Below are 19,708 nucleotides of genomic sequence, written 5' to 3'. Positions count from 1 at the left end.
TTGCCTTTCTTGGTTTCCCTAGCATCTAGTACAGGACCTAGCTAAGCACATAATAAATGCTGGTCGACTGACTGACTGATGACTCTCCATATGCCTTTCCTCAGATGGTTTGCACAAGCCTGGGGATCTTCTATCTATACCACTAGAGAAGATACAGGAAATTTGTGGAAGACCCTGCCAGGGTGATTCCAACCACACTTTCCAGAATAATACTTCCCTGAGTCCAGGCCCAGGGAGAGAGGAGAGAGAAAAAGTAGTTTGAATTGGGAACCATTCTGGGACTTGATTTCCATTCTCAGGTCCCTCAAAGGAGGATATTACTTGAAGAAAAAGAATTCACTATGGATAACCTTCTCTTTGTTAAATTTATTTTTATTCTAATTTTAACAAACATTAAATACAATGGGCATTTCCATCCATATTCATAGTACTACAAAGCAGAAGCATGGTACATGAGACAGGAGAGCTCTATTATGTACAGCTTGCTTTTCAAGTATGTGATAAATTGAACCTGTAGCTTTCAAAGCTGTCCTCATTCTCTGGGTTTTTTTTCTGGTCTTCACTTATGAACTCTGCATTTTTTAAAGATGTTTTAATAATTCTCAATGGACAATTTTCTTTTTTTCTTAAAAAATTAAACCAAGATTTCCAAGGATGCAAGCTTGAGTGAGTGGGGTAGACTAAAGGAGTGCTATAGAAAGAGAGAATCTGGGGGCAGAGTCAAGATGGCGGAGTAGAAATACACACATACGCTAGCTCCGAACCCACAGCCCATAAAATATCTGTAAAAAAGAACTGCCAATAAATTCTGGAGCAGCAGAAGCCACAGAACAGCGGAGCGGATATTTCTGTTCCAGAGAGCCTGAAAACCTCTCGCAAAGGGTTGTTTGTGCTGCAGACGCGGAGCAGAGCCCAGCCCTGCGTTGGCCGCCCAGCGCTGAGAGGAGCTGATCTAAGTGGGGAGCAGATCCGAGCAGGCTTCAGGGACAGAATCTCCAGCAGCCGCGCCAGTCCCTCCACCCACAGGTGACAAGGGTCGGTGAGAGGGTCTGTTTGGTGGGTCGAGAGGGGAGTGGAGTGCCCCCATAACTCAGGCCCCCTTGGGAGGCAGAAGCAGAGGTGGGAGCAGACAGGGGCTCCCCAAGCAGGCAGGAGCCTAGATCCGTTGTTGAAGGTCTCTGCATAAACCCCCTGAGGGAACTGAGCCTGTGAGGCAGCCCTGCCCCCACCTGAGCACCTGAACTTGATCTCACACTGAATAGCAGCCCCGCTCCCGTGGAAGCCCTGAGGCTGGGGAGCAGCATTTGAATCTCAGACCCCAAGTGCTGGCTGGGCAGATCTGGAGGCAAAGTGGGTGTGAAGAGGATATTCAGAAGTCAAGTCACTGGCTGGGAAAATGCCCAGAAAAGGGAAAAAAACCAAGACTATAGAAGGTTACTTTCTTGGTGAACAGGTTTCTCCTCCCTTCCTTTCTGATGAGGAAGAACAATGCTCACCATCAGGGAAAGGCACAGAAGTCAAGGCTTCTGTATCCCAGCCCACTCAATGGGCTCAGACCATGGAAGAGCTCAAAAAATTTTGAAAATCAAGTTAGAGAGGTGGAGGAAAAACTGGGAAGAGCAATGAGAGACATGTAAGCAAAGTATGAACAGCAGATCAGCACCCTGCTAAAGGAGACCCAAAAAAATGCTGAAGAAAATAACATCTTGAAAAATAGGCTAACTCAATTGGAAAAAGAGGTTCAAAAAGCCAATGAGGAGAAGAATGCTTTCAAAAGTAGAATTAGCCAAATGAAAAAGGAGATTCAAAAGCTCACTGAAGAAAATAGTTCTTTCAAAATTACAATGGAACAGATGGAGGCTAATGACTTTATGAGAAACCAAGAAATCACAAAACAAAACCAAAAGAATGAAAAAATGGAAGATAATGTGAAATATCTCATTGGAAAAACAACTGACCTGGAAAATAGATCCAGGAGAGACAATTTAAAAATTATGGGACTACCTGAAAGCCTTGATCAAAAAAAGAGCCTAGACATCATCTTTCATGAAATTATCAAGGAAAACTGCCCTGAGATTCTAGAACCAGAGGGCAAAATAAGTATTCAAGGAATCCTCAGATCACCTCCTGAAAGAGATCCAAAAAGAGAAACTCCTAGGAACATTGTGGCCAAATTCCAGAGTTCCCTGGTCAAGGAGAAAATATTGCAAGCAGCTAGAAAGAAACAATTCAAGTATTGTGGAAATACAATCAGGATAACACAAGATCTAGCAGCTTCTACATTAAGGGATCGAAGGGCATGGAATAGGATATTCCAGAAGTCAAAGGAACTAGGACTAAAACCAAGAATCACCTACCCAGCAAAACTGAGTATAATACTTCAGGGGAAAAACTGGTCTTTCAATGAAATAGAGGACTTTCAAGCATTTTTGATGAAAAGACCAGAGCTGAAAAGAAAATTTGACTTTCAAACACAAGAATGAAGAGAAGCATGAAAAGGTGAACAGCAAAGAGAAGTCATAAGGGACTTACTAAAGTTGAACTGTTTACATTCCTACGTGGAAAGACAATATTTGTAACTCTTGAAACTTTTCAGTATCTGGGTACTGGGTGGGATTACACACACACACACACATGCACACGCACACACACATAGAGACAGAGTGAATTGAAGAGGATGGGATCATATCTCAAAAAAATGAAATCAAGCAGTGAGAGAGAAATATATTGGGAGGAGAAAGGGAGAAATGGAATGGGGCAAATTATCTCTCATAAAAGAGGCAAGCAAAAGACTTTTTAGTGGAGGGAAAAAGAGGGGAGGTGAGAGAAAAACATGAAGTTTACTCTCATCACATTCCACTAAAGGAAGGAATAAAATGCACACTCATTTTGGTATGAAAACCTATCTGACAATACAGGAAAGTGGGGGATAAGGGGATAAACAGGGTGGGGGGGACGATGGAAGTGAGGGCATGGGGAGGAGGGTGCAATTTGAGGTCGACACTCATGAGGAGGGACAGGATCAAAAGAGAGAATAGAAGTAATTGGGGGCAGGATAGAATGGAGGGAAATACAGTCAGCCTTATACAACACGACTGTTATGGACGTCATTTGCAAAACTACACAGATTTGGCCTATATTGAACTGCTTGGCTTCCAAAGGGAGGGGGTGGGGAGGGAGGGAGGAAAAGAAGTTGGAACTCAAAGTTTTAGGAACAACTGTCAAGTACTGTTCTTGCCACTAGGAAATAAGAAATACAGGTAAAGGGGTATAGAAAGTTATTTGGCCCAAAGTTATTTGGACAGAGGAGAGGATGGAGACAAGGGCAGAGAGGAATGATAGAAGAGAGAGCAGACTGGTGATGGGGGCAATTGGAATGCTTGGTGTTTTGGGGTGGGGGGAGGGGACAAGGGGGGAGAAAATTTGGAACCCAAAATTCTGTGAAAATGGATGTTAAAAGTTAAATAAATAAATAAATTTAAAAAAAAATTAAAACCAACCAAGGATGTTGCAACTATGTCTCTCTCCTTTTTCTCACCATGCACACTGCCCTCACCCTCTTCCTTTCTGTGTTTGAGGGGGGAGTTTAATGAAGGAAAAGCATGTATGACTAATATTTTGAATTGTATAATAATTCTCCAGAGATGTGGGACCAACCATTCTAGAAATCAGGCTCAAAAACAAATAAATGAATAAAGGAAGAAATAGATAAAGAAAAAAATGAACGAACAAACAAATGAATATATGAAGACATGCATGAATGAATGAATAGATCAATAGATAGACAGATAGATGGATAGATAGACAGATAGACAGACAGATAGAAGACAGATAGATAGATAGACAGATAGATAGATAGATATATAGACAGATAGACAGATAGATACATAGATAGATACATAGATAGATAGATAGATATGAAGTCAAGCTCCAGAGGATGCTTCTGACATCTTTGGGGAGTAGGACCCAGAAGGACTCTTTTCTTTAAGAGGTTTACCCTTGCTCTACTTATTCAGTTGCATTAAAGATTCTCCATCCAACTGTATTTGCAAAGTACTCAGCATGGTACCTGGCACATTATGGGTACTTAATAGATGCTTGTTGTAGCCTCTTCTGCTCCATCCCCCACGTTTCCCCAGCATTTCCCAACAGTCTGGTGTCTAGAGCTGGAACAAATCTTTTCTATCTCCCTTTCTGGTTTAACACAGAATGCTGCTTGTCATCAGAAACCATCTGTGATAATGCTTTTGTACTAACATGGACACATGGGAGTTGGGGAGGAGGAGATATGTGGACTCACAGAGCTTGCAAATGGAGTAATATACTTCCTAACAACAAAAAAAGAGCACTTGAGATAATTAATGGTGAGTCATGGGTAGTCTTCTGGTTTAAAAGGAAGAGATAAGATGGGAGTGAAGAGGTCCAGTGACCTGGATGCCTGCTGTATTAAGTCCTGACAGACAGCAGTGATGGATACTTCAGGATGGAGGACCTGCTTCCAGGAACAAAGTCTGTCCTTGAGGCAAAGCTTAGGGGAACATTCAGCATATATGTGATGCCTAGATTTCCTTTTCAAATGAAGATTATTGTGGCTAGTCTTTTCTTTATTATGCCATGGCCTCTCTTCTCTTTACCTCCACCTCCTGAATATAATTTAAGCAATTTTATTCTGTCTGTCAAACATCATGCTTATTTTCCCCTAGGCTCCAGGCTTCTTTTTAAAGACTGACCTTTTTTACCGAGGCAGGAAGAAAGAAACTTTGTCAGTAGGGATGGGGACCTTCAACAAAAGATTGTCTGCAGTCTTTCTCATAAGCGAAGAAATGAAAGGTTTGTAAATGGCAAAGTAGCCATCAGGGGTGTATCCCATATTCTGATCTTTCTCTTAAGAGATAACGTTGAAAGAAACAGTCTCCTCTGGTTCTGTATGGTTATTTAAAAGAAACAGAAAATCCCCTGTAATAGGAATTTTCATTTTGTACTACCAGCCATACTTCCTTAAGATGGTCGTTTGTCCTTAAATAATTATAAATATATCTATAGGAATATTTACTGTCTGAGTTTGTTTTCACCTGGAGCCTGGACCAAGGATATCACCTACAGCGACTGCCACAATGGATACCTCTTGCCATGGCTGCCTATAAAAATATTTTAATGCCCCAAAGTTATTTTTTTCCAAGTACATCAGTACTGATTTATGAAATTAAGTTGCAAGTGTTACAAACAAGTCTTTGATGGTTTGGTCATCCATAATCCAATCTTTAAAATTTTTAAATCTTAGAAATGGCTACACAAGTGCGATGTCTCAGAACTCTCTACAATGCCTTATTTTTCTTGTGAATTGAAAAATAATATGCTTCTGTTTTTCCCATTGTTAACCAGCCTCAGGGGGCCGCAATTTTTCTCCATGACAATTCCATACATAAGATTGGGGAAGTCAAATTGTAGGATGTCTGTCCCACACAACCTTACAACTCTGGCTACATTAGATCATGGTCTCCTGAGCATGCTTCTGTGCATTTTCACCTCCATACCTTTGTTCAAGTCATTCTCCTTGTAGGAATGCCATCCCCACCCTGGCTACGTCAAAATCCTACCATTGTCTTAAGGCCCAATTCAATTCCCACTTTCTTGGTGAATCTTTTGCTGAACACGTTTAACCAACAGAACTCTTTTCTTCCTTTGAGCTCCCTTAAAATTCATTATTCCATGAATTTTGTAGTGATCATATTCTACTAAGCAATGTTTGCGGGCTTTTTATATGTCTAACAATTATAACTACTGTGGGACTCCAGGGGTTAGGGGTGTTGAGCTCTCTTTCTCTCTCCTAAGTGGCCCATCTCATTGGATCCATGCACTTGGTGACCAGGTTCAGTCCTGGGAGAGCCCAACCATCCATAGAAGGGGTTGGCCCCCTTTTCTCACACATTTTGGCTTGTTCCACCTGTCTCTGAGCATCCTGGAGGAAAATTACTTAAAGCTAAGGTTTGGTTCATGTCCAAGGTGTCCCAGAAGATGGACAGAGGAGGAGTAGAAAGATATTTAATGTATACTATGTATCGTGTACGGGACTATTTCTTTCTTTTCTCTCTTCCTTCCTTGCTTCCTTCCTTACCTCCTTTTGTCTTTTGAGACTGGGTCTTCCTGTCTTGCCCAGATTGGAAGTTTAAGTGGCTAGACATGGGCCTGGCCTCACTGGTGATTGTCATGAAAGCTTTGCCCTGCTCTGTTTCTGACTTAGTTTGTTCCTGCACTCTTGACAGAGTCACCATGTTAGTGTTGGACTTGGTGCAGGCACCCAACTGACTCTCAACCTGCTGAATCTTAGAACTCCCAAACTCAAGTGATCCACCAGCCTTCCCTAGTTGTAAGAATCATAGGTATGAGCCACTATACAGCTGTTACTTATTTCCTATACACAAAAGAAATGCTTAGCACAACAGGCTCTCAAAGTATGTCGGCAAAAGTACTCCCCCTCCCAGCCTACTCCTTCAGGGTAGTTGGTTCAGGACACAGCGGTTGCTGCAAAGCATTAGCTCCACCATGTTCACTTATGATTGTGGGATAGTCAGTGGATAGAATCACTGCTCCCTCAACAACAAGACTTGGTGTCTGGGCTGGCAGGTCAATCTGGGACTGGGAGGATAGCCTCCCATTTAAAGTGGTTGCTTATAGACTTTGCACACCACCCCCACCAGCCCAAAGTTCACTTCTAAAATAAGTAACAGCAAAAACTATTGCTATTCTCTGTTGAGAAGCTGGGAATTAAAACCAAGAAAACATAAAGCTTTTTATATGACTGCTAAAACAACCTTTTTAACTCAAAAAGATTGCCTTCAAGCCTGGACATAACCATCTTGAGATTAGCTTTTGACCATCGATGCTCAGGGAAAGAACACAAGCAGAGAAAGCCAGAGGCTCAGGCTCAAGCTCATCTAGTTAAGCCTCCTTAGCCAAAGGTGGTTGACCCAAAGCAGACTGGGCAGCTCTGCACATGTCATTTCTGTTATGTTTGCATATATCTTGTCTTCCCCCATGAGAATGAAAACTTTTTGCGTAGGGATGGTGTCATCCATTGTTTCTGTATTCTCCATGGCTAGCACAGTCCGTGGCACATAGAAGAGGCTTAATAAATGCTTGCTGGTCGATTGATTCTTTATCCTTCCAACTAGATTGTGAACACCCACCTTGAGGAAGGGGTATGTATCTCATTCTTATTAGCCCCCTCTCCCACGAACTCCATCCCTACTACCTGAGGAAGTATAGTACAGTGAAAAGAGAATTAACTTTGAAATCAGAGGACAGGGGTTCCGATTCTCCATCTGGTACTTACTTGGCTGTGTGACCCTGGAAAAGTTACTTAATCTCTATGAATCTTAGTTTCTTCCACTGGGAAATTATGGGGTTAGACCCCATGGCGTCTTTGATTCTCTCTAGCTCTGGATATATGACCTAAGTGCACTCATTTTGTTTTTCCAATGGGAATGCTTACCCAAAAGTCTTAAGTGTTGCCATATATTTTGAGGAAGAGGTTGTGTTTGGGGCTTACTGAGATATGTACATCATCATCTGGGAACAGAATTGTTTGGAGAATCTCACCATTAGCAAGGAATCCTTCTACATCTGGACTCCGTACAGGGCACGTTCCAAAACACTGGCAAATAGTACCAGAGCAGCAAGGTCTCCCTGTTTTACACTTTGCTTTTTTGGTTCCTTGCCCTACTGGCTGCATTCTGACATTTCCAAGTTAGACAGGCAATTGAAAAGAAGGGAAAAGTAATCTCTGATATTCATAATGGCTTAAAAGGATCTGGTTGTTTGGGTTTTATGTAAATAACTGTCTGGGTCGAGGAGCCAGTCATGGATACAGGAGGAGAGATCTCTGTAAAGCTAATGGAGTCAATATGACGACTAGGGATGCTTATCCCAACTCACACTCACAGCAGTGAGTCAGGTCCCCAGAGGACATTTAACTACATCTTCCCTTTAGGATTCTGGGGGTAACCCTAAGGGATTGGGGGGTGTCTTTCTAATGCAATCAGTTGGAGGCAGCTCTATGGCACTGAACCTGAGTCTAGTTTTGGGTGATCCTGGGAAAGTCCCTTAACCTCTCTCTGATTTAGTTTTCTCATTAATAAAATAGAGATAATAATAGGACCCACCTCCCAGGGTTGTTGTGAGGATAAAATGAAGTCATATATTTAAATTGAATTGTAAACCTTAAATAACTGCATGTTATGATTGAGCCCTTATTCTAGTGTTTTCTCCCCAATATCAATTTCCAGTTAATATCTCTCAATGTCATCAATACACTGATCAGTGCCCTGCTATCAATCTGACTAGCTAATTAATATTAATTAGTTTTTGAAAAATGTCCATCAAGAAGATGTAGCAAGAAGAGAAGTTACAAAGCATTCCTCCCAACACCAGGGGTACCCTCCTCCCCCTCCCAGTCCACTCCTTCAGGATAGTTGGTTCAGGACAGAGCAGTTGTTGCAAAGCATTAGCTCCACCATGTTCACTTATGAATGTGGCATAGTCAATGGATAGAATCACTGTTCCCTCACCAACAAGACTTGGTGTCTGGGCTGGCAGGTCAATCTGGGACTGGGAGGATAGCCTCCCATTTAAAGTGGTTGCTTACAGACTTTGCACACCACCCCCACCAGCCCAAAGTTCACTTCTAAATGTGATAGCAAATGAGTGGAGTCACAGTTCTGCCTGCAAGACTTGGTATCTTGGGGGCTGGATTGATTTGCTGCTGGCTTGGGGACTGTAGGTCACTCCTCAGGGCGATGCTCTACATCTGGCTCTATACCCTGCAAATTCTGTTACGGACTCCTTCCCTGAACCTTCATCCTTGTCACCTTTAGAAACTTCCCCACCTACGTAAGTAAGGTAAGAATAGACACAGGAGAGACAGAAAACTGCGGTACCATACTCACCATCAAGAGTGGCACTGTGCCAAAATAAAGAATATACTTCCTCCTTCATGGTGGAGAGGTGAGGGGCTGCTGGGGCAGATTATGGCATACATTGTCAGGCTGTCTAGTTCTGCTTAGTAGTTTTTCTTTGTCACAAGGGAGAATTCTTTTTGTAGGAGGAGGGGAAAGGACAATAACGTAAAGATCAACAATAGAAAATTTTTAAAAAATCAATAAATTAAATACTTTTAAAGTCGGGAGTTTCTGTTCATTAACGTATTTAAGGACAGTGGGAACCGGAGCAAGTTTCATTTCCTTACGCCTCATTTTCCTCATCTGTAAAACGAAGGGGTCGGCCTCTGAGGGCTTCTTGAATCTATGAACTTCTGTAACACAGAGATGGGACTAGACCTGTGATTTTATTGGTTTAGGGACCTCCTCAGGGAAGAAACGCCCTCTGCTGAGGCAGGTCTGTGCTTTCTTTAGGTGCCCAGATGATTTAAAGGTTAATCACTGGCCCAGGGTCACGCTGTCATCATGGAGCAGAAATAGAACTCGACCCTCCATGTTCCTAGCATTGAAGTTGGCTCTCTGTCCTACACACACACCCACACGCACACACACACACGCACAAATTTAGGAAAAATACTGTGTGGAGATGAGATTTGAACCCAGGTCTCGTGGCTTCAAATTCAGTGGACTTTCCATACTGCCATGCCTCTTATAGAGTATTTAATATTGTTAATAAAGTATATAAGTATGTGTATGTAATATACATACATACATACATCTATACACACACATTTAGTATACCGACAGTCAAATAAAATTTTGGTTTAGAAACTTGTCTAAAATGGTTTTAAGAAACTGATGATGCTGTAAAAACTGTGTGAGTCGCAGCACTTTCTGTCCCTGTTCCCATTATCCTGCCATCTTTGTAGAAGATAAAGAGGGCCACACAGGACTGAGGGTTATTTACAAAATTTGTGTTTCAAGTATTCTAGATATGGTCTTGGAAACAGACTGCGTCTCTGTTTCTGAGGACCAACCTAGTTATCCCAGTGGGACTCACTCCCAGTAGGTTGGCCACCTGGTGATGCAACTTTTTGGATCATAGTATTCCATTAGAAACATTTCCAAATGGCCCTCAGTCCTGTGGTTTCCCCTTTTCCTTTTCTGAAGGTGAGGAAGGGTTGTGTGACAGAGTGGCAGGAGGAGAGGGCAGAGGATGCAATGAATCATACAGATTTTTGACTCTCAACAGACTTATGAGACTAGTAAGTAGATAAGTAGCTGCAGCAGCTGAATCTGGACATTCTTGCTATAAACCAAATCCAAAGAAAGAAGTATATTGGAACTAAATAGATAGATGGCTCCCAGGTACTCCTTGGGAGAGGCAAAGAAAGGAGGTGATAGACATTGCGCCCAAGTTGCCGTGAATGCTATTGCTCCCCAAAAATGAAACGAGTATCACCCAGAGGACAGTGGAAAGGTTCCTGGCGTGTGCACAGTGGGCTACTATCAATGAGGAACTCCAGTGAAGAACAGGAATAAAGGGGATAAAGGAGGGGTTGACAGGTAGATGGTGAGATTGCTTCACCAGCACCATTACAAGTTGGGCAAAAGGAAATAAGGTCATTTAGGCTATGAGCTCCTCAAGGGCAGGGGCTCTTTTGCTTTTCCTTCATCCCCATCGCCTAGCAGAGTGCCTGACATATTGTATAGGTACTTAACAAACGCTTGTTGACTGACTGACTCCAGCAGCTCCTGTGAAGAAGTTTCAAAGCATGAAGGAGTCACAACCATCACATGAATGGGCACATACTCTCCATAATTGGAAGGAACTCCAATTGGTGAGCTCACAGAATGATTTGAGTGTTTGAGTGTGTACATATACGTGTGTGTATATGTATATATATTTATACACATATATACATATGTATATCAAGAGATGGATGGATAGATAAATGGGCAGATAGGCAGATGCAGATAGATAAAGATAATATAAGAAGTATGTAGATAGATGGATAGATTGGTAGATGGGCAGATAGGAAGGAAGAGAGAGAGGAGAGGGAGGGAGAGAGAAAGAGAGATAGAGGTGGGGGGAGAGTTTGGGCATTGGAAAAGGGAACTTTCAGATGAGGATATCCTCCCTGCCAATGCAGTTTAGCACCTTCTCTACAATTATAATCTTGAAGAGTTGGTCAGAGTGCTGAAGTGACTTAGTAGGGCTTAAACACCTGGAATATATCAGAGGAAGGATTTGAAACCAGGTTTTCCTGCCTCTGTGGGTGGCTGTGTATCTACATACTATGCTGCTTCTAATGCCTATATATAATATATGGGAATATATGTATATATAAATACATACATACACAGAGAAATGCCTGTACAACATATGTGTGTATGTGTACATACATGTATGTGAGAGGTGGCACTATATCACTAATGAACATCACATGAGAAGTGGCATCAAGGATTTCCTCAGAAGTCTGACTAGAAAAGGGGGTGGGCTGGGTAGGCTGATCCTGTGGCAAGAGAGAGGGACAAAGGGATAACCTATGGACAACTTCAATGGTGTCTTCAAAGTGACAAGAAGGCCCCAGCACGTTGGGTGGACCCCTTATGGAGCATTTGCAGGAGAACATAGGCAAAAGACCCCCAGCATGGGAAGGCATGAATGGGTCTTGATCTGTACTTTTGGATGGAGTGTCCACATCACTGAGACAACAGGTCCTTCAAAGTATCAAAGCAGTGAGGCCTGGAGTCAGGAAGACTCATCCTTACTAGCTGTGTGACTCTGGGCAAGACTCATCCTGTTTGCCTCAGTTTCCTCATCTGTAAAATGAGCTGGAGAAGCAAATGGCAAACCACTCCAGTATCTTTGCCAAGAAAACCTCAAATAGGGGCACAGAGTCAGACACAGCAACTACTCTCTGCCTCCTGGTCATGCACTCTGTCCATACATTCTTCATGGTGTCTAGAACTGGAAGATACCTCAGATATACCCTAATCTGACCCTCTCTGAAATAGAAATTTCCTCTATAACAGTCTTAACTTGGGGGCTCTGACCTTGATTTTACAAATATTTTGATAACTATTTCAGGGTAATTGGTTTCCTTTGTACTCCAATGTATTTTATTTTATGCTGTTATGAACATCATTCAGAGACAGGGCTCATGGGCTTCACCAGACTGTCTGAAAGGTCCATGTCCCTAATCTATAGAATCTCTGATAAGTCATCATTCATTATCGGCTTCAAGACAGAGGAAGCCCCACTCCCTCTCTTTCTCAGGGCAGCCCACTCTACTTTGGGAAAACTCTAATTGTAAAAAAAAAAGTATTTTCCTCCTATTGAGCCAAAATCTGGCTCCTGTTGCTTTCATCCTTTGGACCTCTGGTCATTCACCTCATTTTTCAGTTCTTCAGTTTGAGCTTTGCCAGACATTTCTAGCACCGATTCTCTCAGTTTCTTCTGATCATGTGTTGGGCTGTTGGTACCCATTGGCATGCTGACCCCCCGAATTAACTGGAAATGAGCTTTCTCTCATAATAACAGCAGCCAAAGCAGATCTGGCAGTTGGTAGAACTCAGGAAATGAGTAGAAAAAAAAGGCAAACAAAGCCCAGAAGTTGAATGAATCATGAGGTGGGGTGTGCCTTTCTGGAAGAAAAAAATAGTATTATTGTAAGATTGTAATCTATTGGTGGTTGACTCAGTCTTTAATGAGCAGGTTCGCTGGCAGAATTCTAGGAGGAGAATTTAAGAACGGTGCCAAATACTTTGACTTGGGCCAGTTCATTCTGTGTAACTTTTCTCCCCGATCTCCTGATGTCTACAGTTAAAAGTCAGCTGTTGGTGCCACAGCATTCTTGGGTGATGGGGACCAGCGTCGGTCTCTGGAGCAACAGCATTCGTCAAAGTTCATCCCCCAGTCAAGCCTAAAGAGTAAAGAACCTTACTGGGGTCTGTGCCACAAAGAGAGCTGGGAATTCTCTGCAGGTTCCAATGTTTCTGGGCTTCCTAACATTTCCTCTCTGCTATTGTTAGGGAATTTCATTGTTTCCTTCAAATAATAGCACATGGACAAGGATGACTATTTTCTCCTGACAGAAAGGTCCTGGGCAGCTGGTGAGCCTGCTCCGGCCCCTTTCCAATCATACCAAGAACTCCAAATTAGGGACTGCTGCCCGTAACCTGATTCAGGATCAGAAAATTACAGGCGTTGCTCATCCCAGGAGAGCATGCTGAGGGGAAATCACATCTACTCTCCCCCACAGGGGAAACTGCCCCAGTACCCCAGAACAATGAAGGAAAGAGAGACCCCTTATGATCTGGTGTTTGGATCATGGGAGGAAGAGAGCAGACACATTAAGGACACAATTTATGGCTTCAGATCTCAGAAACATCAGACCCAGGTGAAAGGTACTAGATTAAACAAAACTTCTGCCTGTGTGTCTGAAAGGGGCGGGGGCAGGAGCTGGGTGCAGAACGACGCACAGAAATAAACAAGGCCATGAAGCTTCCTGTAAGTCTGAAAATCTACCAAGTCATCCTTCCTCCTGTCTTTCTCTTATTTCTCTCTCTTTCTTCCTATTCTCCTTCCTTTCTTTTTCCTTCCTTCCTTCTTCCTTCTTTTCTTCTTTCTTTCCTTTTTTCTCCTTCCTTTCTTTCCCTTTTCTTTTTTGTTCTTTCCCTTTCCTTTCTCTCCTTCTTTCCTTTCTTTTTCCTTTCTTTCCTTTTCTTTCTTTTTTCTCTTTCTTTCCTTTTCCTTTTCTCCTTCTTTCCTTTTCCTTTTCTCCTTTTGCCTTCCTTCCTTTCCTTTTCTCTTTCTTTCTTTTTCTTCCCTTCCCTTCTTCCTTTTCCTTCCTTCTTTCCTTCCTTCCTTCCTTCCTTCCTTCCTTCCTTCCTTCCTTCCTTCCTTCCTTCCTTCCTTCCTTCCTTCCTTCCTTCCTTCCTTCCTTCCTTCCTTCCTTCCTTCCTTCCTATCAGATCTGTGATTACATGTCAGGAGCTTTCTGGAAGGAGCTCCATCTCCCAAAGCAGACAACCATCTTCTCTACAATATACAACCTCCAAGAGTTGCCTGGGGCTCTACAAAGTTGTGACTTGCTCAGAATGACTACGTCAGTAATTGTCAATAGCAGGGCTTAAACCCAGGCCTTCCTGACCCCAAGGCTAGCTGTCTGTTCACTACACTAGACTGCTTTTGAACAAGTAATTTAAACAATGATTTATTTATCACTATTGTGTGCAAGGCATATGTGAGGTTTAAGGATCAAAACTGAAAAAGAAATGGGAGTCTCTTCCCTATGAGGTATTTATAGATACTTGGTAGGGTTTAGGGTGGGGAGGGAAAAGCAAGTACTCAAATAGTTATAATACAAATTAGAAAGGTATTAAGAGAATATATTAAGATGATAACAAGCTAATAAAGGTAATATTCTACGAAATTTCAACCTTTATAAAGTGATTTACAAACATCTCCTTTGATCCTCACCTATGATAGGTGCTATTAATATCTTCATTTTACAGATGAAGAAACTGAGGCACTGGGAAATTAAGTGCCTGACTCAGGACCCAGCTCAAGTCTGGGACAGAATCCAAAGCACCGTCTTCTGACTAAAAGTCCAGCCCCTATCCGAGACTTCAGGCTGTCTCACAGAGAAGGACAATCAGAGGCAACTAAGACATTGAAGGAGGATGGAATCACTTTTTACCTTCATGGAAAAGATGGCCCTCAAGCTTGGCCTTGGAAAAGAAATTTTAGTAGATAAAGGGATTTCCTTAAATACTCGGGGGGCCATAAAGACAAATGCAGAGGTAAAAGAGAGCAGGACAAAATCAGGAAGAAGTAAGTAATCCAGTTTAGTTGGAATTCAGAGTAAGTGATGGGGAATGCCATGAAGTAAAATGAGAAAGGTAGGCTGCAGTCAGATGGTGGATGGGCTTGAATGCTGGGCTGAAGAGTTTCTACTTTATCTGCTAAGTAATGGGGAACTATTTGAGTTGGGTACTGATATATACTTGTAAGTAAAATTATTATTATAAGCAATAACTATCAACTTAAAAAATCCTGTAAATATGAAAACATGGAGTAAAAATCTTATATGAAACCTTCTTTCTTCAATATGGATATTTAATCATATTATTATTTATTTAACATTAATATAATATTTAATCATAATGCATGAGGAATCAAAGGGACAAAGAATACCAGGGCCAGGAGAGTTCACCTCTTATCAAAGAGCTAACCTGGTCAAGGGGGTCTCAGTTAGCATCACTCAGAAAAAACTCCAGGTGAATGATAATGGGAGTACGTGCTCGGACGGAGGTGGGCTAGAAGTGGAAATCAAGAGAAGGTTATGGATGGGATCCATATCTTAGAGGGACACTCCAACAGGAGACAGGAGCTGGTAACTGATCAGATAAGAGGAGAATGAGAGAAGAGAGTTTTGAAGTTAGCCCCAAGGTCTTGAACCTGGAAGACTCAGAGAATAATGATGCTATAGACTGAAGCTCCTTGAGGGGAACGACTTTCATCTTAGCATCCCAAGCATTGAGCACATGGCCTCATCCATATTAGGTGCTTAGTAAATGTTTTTTCTTTTCAAATAAACTGAATTTAAGTAAGAAAGAGAGGTAGATTTGGGGGAAAGATAGTGGTTCTGGTTTTGGACAGATTAAGCTGGAGGAGGGGGTAACTAGGTAGTTCAGTGGTTGGAGCGTGGGGCTTGGAGTCAGGAAGACTCATCTTCCTGAGTTCAAATCTGGTCTCAAATACTTACAAACTGTGTGACCTTCAGTTCCTCACCTGTAAAATGAGCTTGAGAAAGAAATGGCAAACCACTCCAGTATCTTTGCCAAGAAAACCCCAGTGTGACTTTGGCAAGTCACTTAACCCTCTTTGCCTCAGTTTCCTCATCTGTAAATGAGCTGGAGGAGGAAATGGCAAACCACTGCAGTACCTCTACCAGAAAAACCCTAAATGGCATCATGAAGGGTCAAACATAACTGAAACGAGTGAACAAGAAGTTCAAGGTTATAGTGCAGTAAGCAGGTGAAGATGTCCTGCAGGCAGGGAGAACTGAGGTCTGGACATCAGGAGAAAGGTCAGAACTAGAGAGGGAGATTTAGAAATCATGCATGTTGAAGCTATGAGGGTGAATGAGACTGGCAAGGGAGAGAGTGTAGAAAGAAAAGAGAATCATGAGAAATGTCCCAGGGGCATTATAAAGAGAACAGTGTCAGTGGAAGAAACAATTAGAGAGGTAGAAGATCTGGGAGAGCATGGCTTCTTATAAGTTAATATGGAAGAGACTTCTTTAAAAAGGTCATGGGTAACCAACAGCGTTGCCATGACAATGAAGAAGAGTAACTTTGTGGAACATCAAGACTGTCATTGCTATCGAAAGCCCTTTCAAGGGTATCAGCCTCTGTCCCCCCTCTGAGTGTATTTGCTGTTATAGGCAACAGATGAAAAGAGGGAGACTCTGGGCTGAAATCTGTTTTCTGGTTCATCAGTATTATGGTGGCTGAGTTGTGTATTTGGGGAAGAGGGAGAGCCAGGTAGCCAAGTAACCAGGTATGACCTCTTTGTGGCTAAGCAGCACAGCTCCAGGGAGTCTGGTTCCCTGGATGACTTTTCCCTGAGTATCTGCAGCTTGTGTCCCCTGAGAGAGCTTTATACACTGAGTGGTCATGCAAACTTTTTTAAGTATCAGAAATAAAATACTTTAAGGAGCTTGGGGAATAATGCCTCTGTTTTACAAGGTCCCTGACACCCGGGATGTTCTCATTTATCTCTGCCTCCTACCTTCCTCCAAATCCCATCTTCTACAGAAAGTCTTTCCCAATCCCTATTTTTTTCCCTTCCTTATTTTCTTAGATGCATCAAGGGTTGTAGGTCAAGTGTTATAGGACCCTTGCAGTCAGTGTTGCGGGACCCTGATGCTGAAGAGAGAGGTTAAGGAGAAAGCAGACTAGTGATTGGCCACTGTATTTGAAGATTAGGACATCATAAGTTTACCATTTAATAGAGTATTGGGGACAGAAGCCAAACTGATGGGGACCCCTAAAAGGAAAAGATCATGTCTTTGAAAGCAACCCAGTTCCTGAGTTTCTCTGTGCATTTCAGCAACCCAGATCACTAGTGACTTGCCCAAGGCATCTAGCCCAGCCCAGTCCACCTAAATACTCCACAGTCCTTTTACAGTGTCTCTTAGCCCACCCCAGATCACTTAACTCCTTTCACTGTGCCCCTGGACCACCCAAGGCTATTTATCACTCCTTAATCCCATCCAGATCTCAGTGTCTCTCTTTTTGTGTATGAGTATCTGTCAAGGGGCAGATTTATTAGGAATCTAGCCCGCTCTATTGGCATTATAATAAACCTTGCTACTTTGACAGGAAGGTTTGACTGAATTCTTCCTAGGCAGACTCGCCCTCTACCCTGACATCTTGGGGTTCCCAGCACCCTAAACTGCATCAAAACCATGCTTTATTTTTTTCTATTGTAGAAGTTAAGCAATGAAGAGAGCCAGAAATATAGAATGTCAAATATGAAGGGTGGAAAATTTAGGAAAAGGCTTTTTGTTTTTGCTTTTTGGCATATTGAAGATCTGATGATTGTTTAGGTAGAATGGAAGGACCCAGTAGAGAAAAAAAATGTTGAAGATGACAGGAGTGAGATGCCTGAGGGAATAAGTCCTGGAGGAAAACAAAGAGGCTAGGATCAGACACAAAGGGAAGGGGAAGGGGTCAGCCTCAGAGAGGAGGAGAGTCTCTTCATCTTCTGAGATTCAGTTAAGGTAGAGAAGATGGAAGAAGACACCAAGGGAGGATAAGGGAGTTCACACTGGACTGTCTCAGCCTGAGGAAGAAGGAGGTGAGGTCATCTGTTTAAGAGGATTTGTGTATGGCCCACTGCATTTAAAGTTAATCTACAAACAAATTTTCTTTGAAACCTAAGGGAAGAACTAGGTAGGCAAGGAAAAGTTAATTCAATTTATTTATGTCTTATTTATTTCAGGCCAGAAGCAAGTAGACATATGCTAATTTGTAGGGTTGGTTGTGATGAAGACAAAAATATATTTCCTATTTCTAACAGCCTTCGGCATGGTAATAGGAAAATTGGATGATAAACTGACCATGGCCTGATGTAAATCTATAGATTAAAAGGGTATGGGGGTGAATGAGATTGGCAAGGGAGAGAGTGTAGTGCCTTGCCCAGTTATTTTGAAAGGTCAAAATAATATTTCTGTAGCATACATTAGAAAATGACTTTGAATTGCTTTTAACATCTCTGTGCTCAAATTTCCTCATCTGTAAAAAACACGGAGTTGGGTTAGATAATTTCCAAGGTCTCTTCTAGCTCTGATAACCTATAACAATATAATAATCTATATAACGTAAGTAAAGTATAATTCTAATGTCTGAATTTATTCTGATGGAGATCCTGGGATCATGGATTTAGAATTGGAAAGTACCTCAGAGGCCTCAATCCTCTCATTTTCCAGTTGAGGTGACTGAGACGTCTCAAAGGGATTTTCATAATAAATAAACCCACCTCTCAGGATTGTTGTGAAGATTAGATGAAATTTGTCAAGAATTTTGCAGAACTTTAAGGTGCTATATAAATGCTACTTCTTTCATCATCATCATCTTCATCTTCATCATGATCATCGTATTGTCCAACAGATATACACAGTAAGTTCTATTGACTCTCTTGCTGTAAGAGTTGGACAACAGAGTGGTGACTGTGGATCAAGGGCTGGGCTTGGAGTCATGAAGACCTGGTTTCTAATCCCACTTCTGAGCCTGTTTGACCATGGGCAATTGATTTAATTTCTCTGAGCCTCGGTTTCTTCCTCTGTAGAATAAGAATAGTAACCACTGTAGGCATCTGTCTATACATTTGTTATAAGGATGAAATGAGCTATGCTTATAAAGGACTTAACAAACTTTAAAATTCTCTATAAATGTCAGTTAATTGTTATTACCACCTATCTTCTGCTGGTGTGTGGTGAATGGTAGACTGGTCTTAGTCAGTTTTCATATCTGAAGAGCAAATCATTGTGTCTTCTCATTGGCTATCATTCAATGGCTTACTTTTGAAAATGCTCGGAGATCCTCTCCTTGCCCTCTCTAATTACTCACTCTCCCTTGGCCTTTCCTCCTTCCTCCTTTCAATTTCTTCCTTCCTCTCTCCTTACTTCACCCCTCTGGGATGGAAGTGGGTAAGGAGTAAGTCCAGTTTATATCCTCCCCACAACCTCAAGACCTTGGATGAAGTTCAGAACAGCATATTTCTATGTGGTGCCAAGAAACTCAAAGCTTGTTAAGAATATTATACCACATACTATGCCAGCGCAGCACAAGTTCTGGTAGGTCCAACAAGATGGCAAGACTTAGATCACAGATTGTGTCGAGGATCAGTCAGACTTATCACCAAAAGGCTGGCCACTAGCGAATGGTTGTGTGTGTCAATGCACAAAACACGTAAGGGTTGTGATCTGTGCTGGCCACAGGATGATTTATGTAATACCAACTTTGAAAAGCACTCTCAGAGATTCTATGGACACTATTAATGTATCTTTAAGAATCTTGTTCACCTGACAGTTAACTGTTAAGGCAGGAGGGCTGAAGTATCAAGAGAATTAGTTAATTCTGTCTTTCCTAAGTAAAAAGACAAAGTGTTAGCTCTTATGTTTAAGAGACTAAGATGGGACAGTTAAAAACTGTCATTCTTGTGAGAGAATGGGGCCGAGGGAGTTAACTGTCAC

The 19,708-nt window shown here is 42.0% G+C and overlaps 1 long non-coding RNA gene across 1 annotated transcript; it reads right to left on the bottom strand.

Annotated features, from left to right (window-relative positions):
* Positions 1–12,627: 12,627 nt before the first annotated feature.
* Positions 12,628–19,369, bottom strand: LOC140509965 (uncharacterized). The gene is made up of 2 exons (XR_011969024.1): positions 19,286–19,369; positions 12,628–12,865 (listed from the first exon to the last, which is right to left on the bottom strand). It is a non-coding gene; the product is annotated as an uncharacterized lncRNA (long non-coding RNA).
* Between the last annotated feature and the right edge of the window lie 339 nt (positions 19,370–19,708).

This window comes from Notamacropus eugenii, chromosome 6 (assembly GCF_028372415.1).
Source record: "Notamacropus eugenii isolate mMacEug1 chromosome 6, mMacEug1.pri_v2, whole genome shotgun sequence".
Lineage (NCBI taxonomy): Eukaryota > Metazoa > Chordata > Mammalia > Diprotodontia > Macropodidae > Notamacropus > Notamacropus eugenii.
This window is presented reverse-complemented; position numbering and strand designations above follow the sequence as displayed.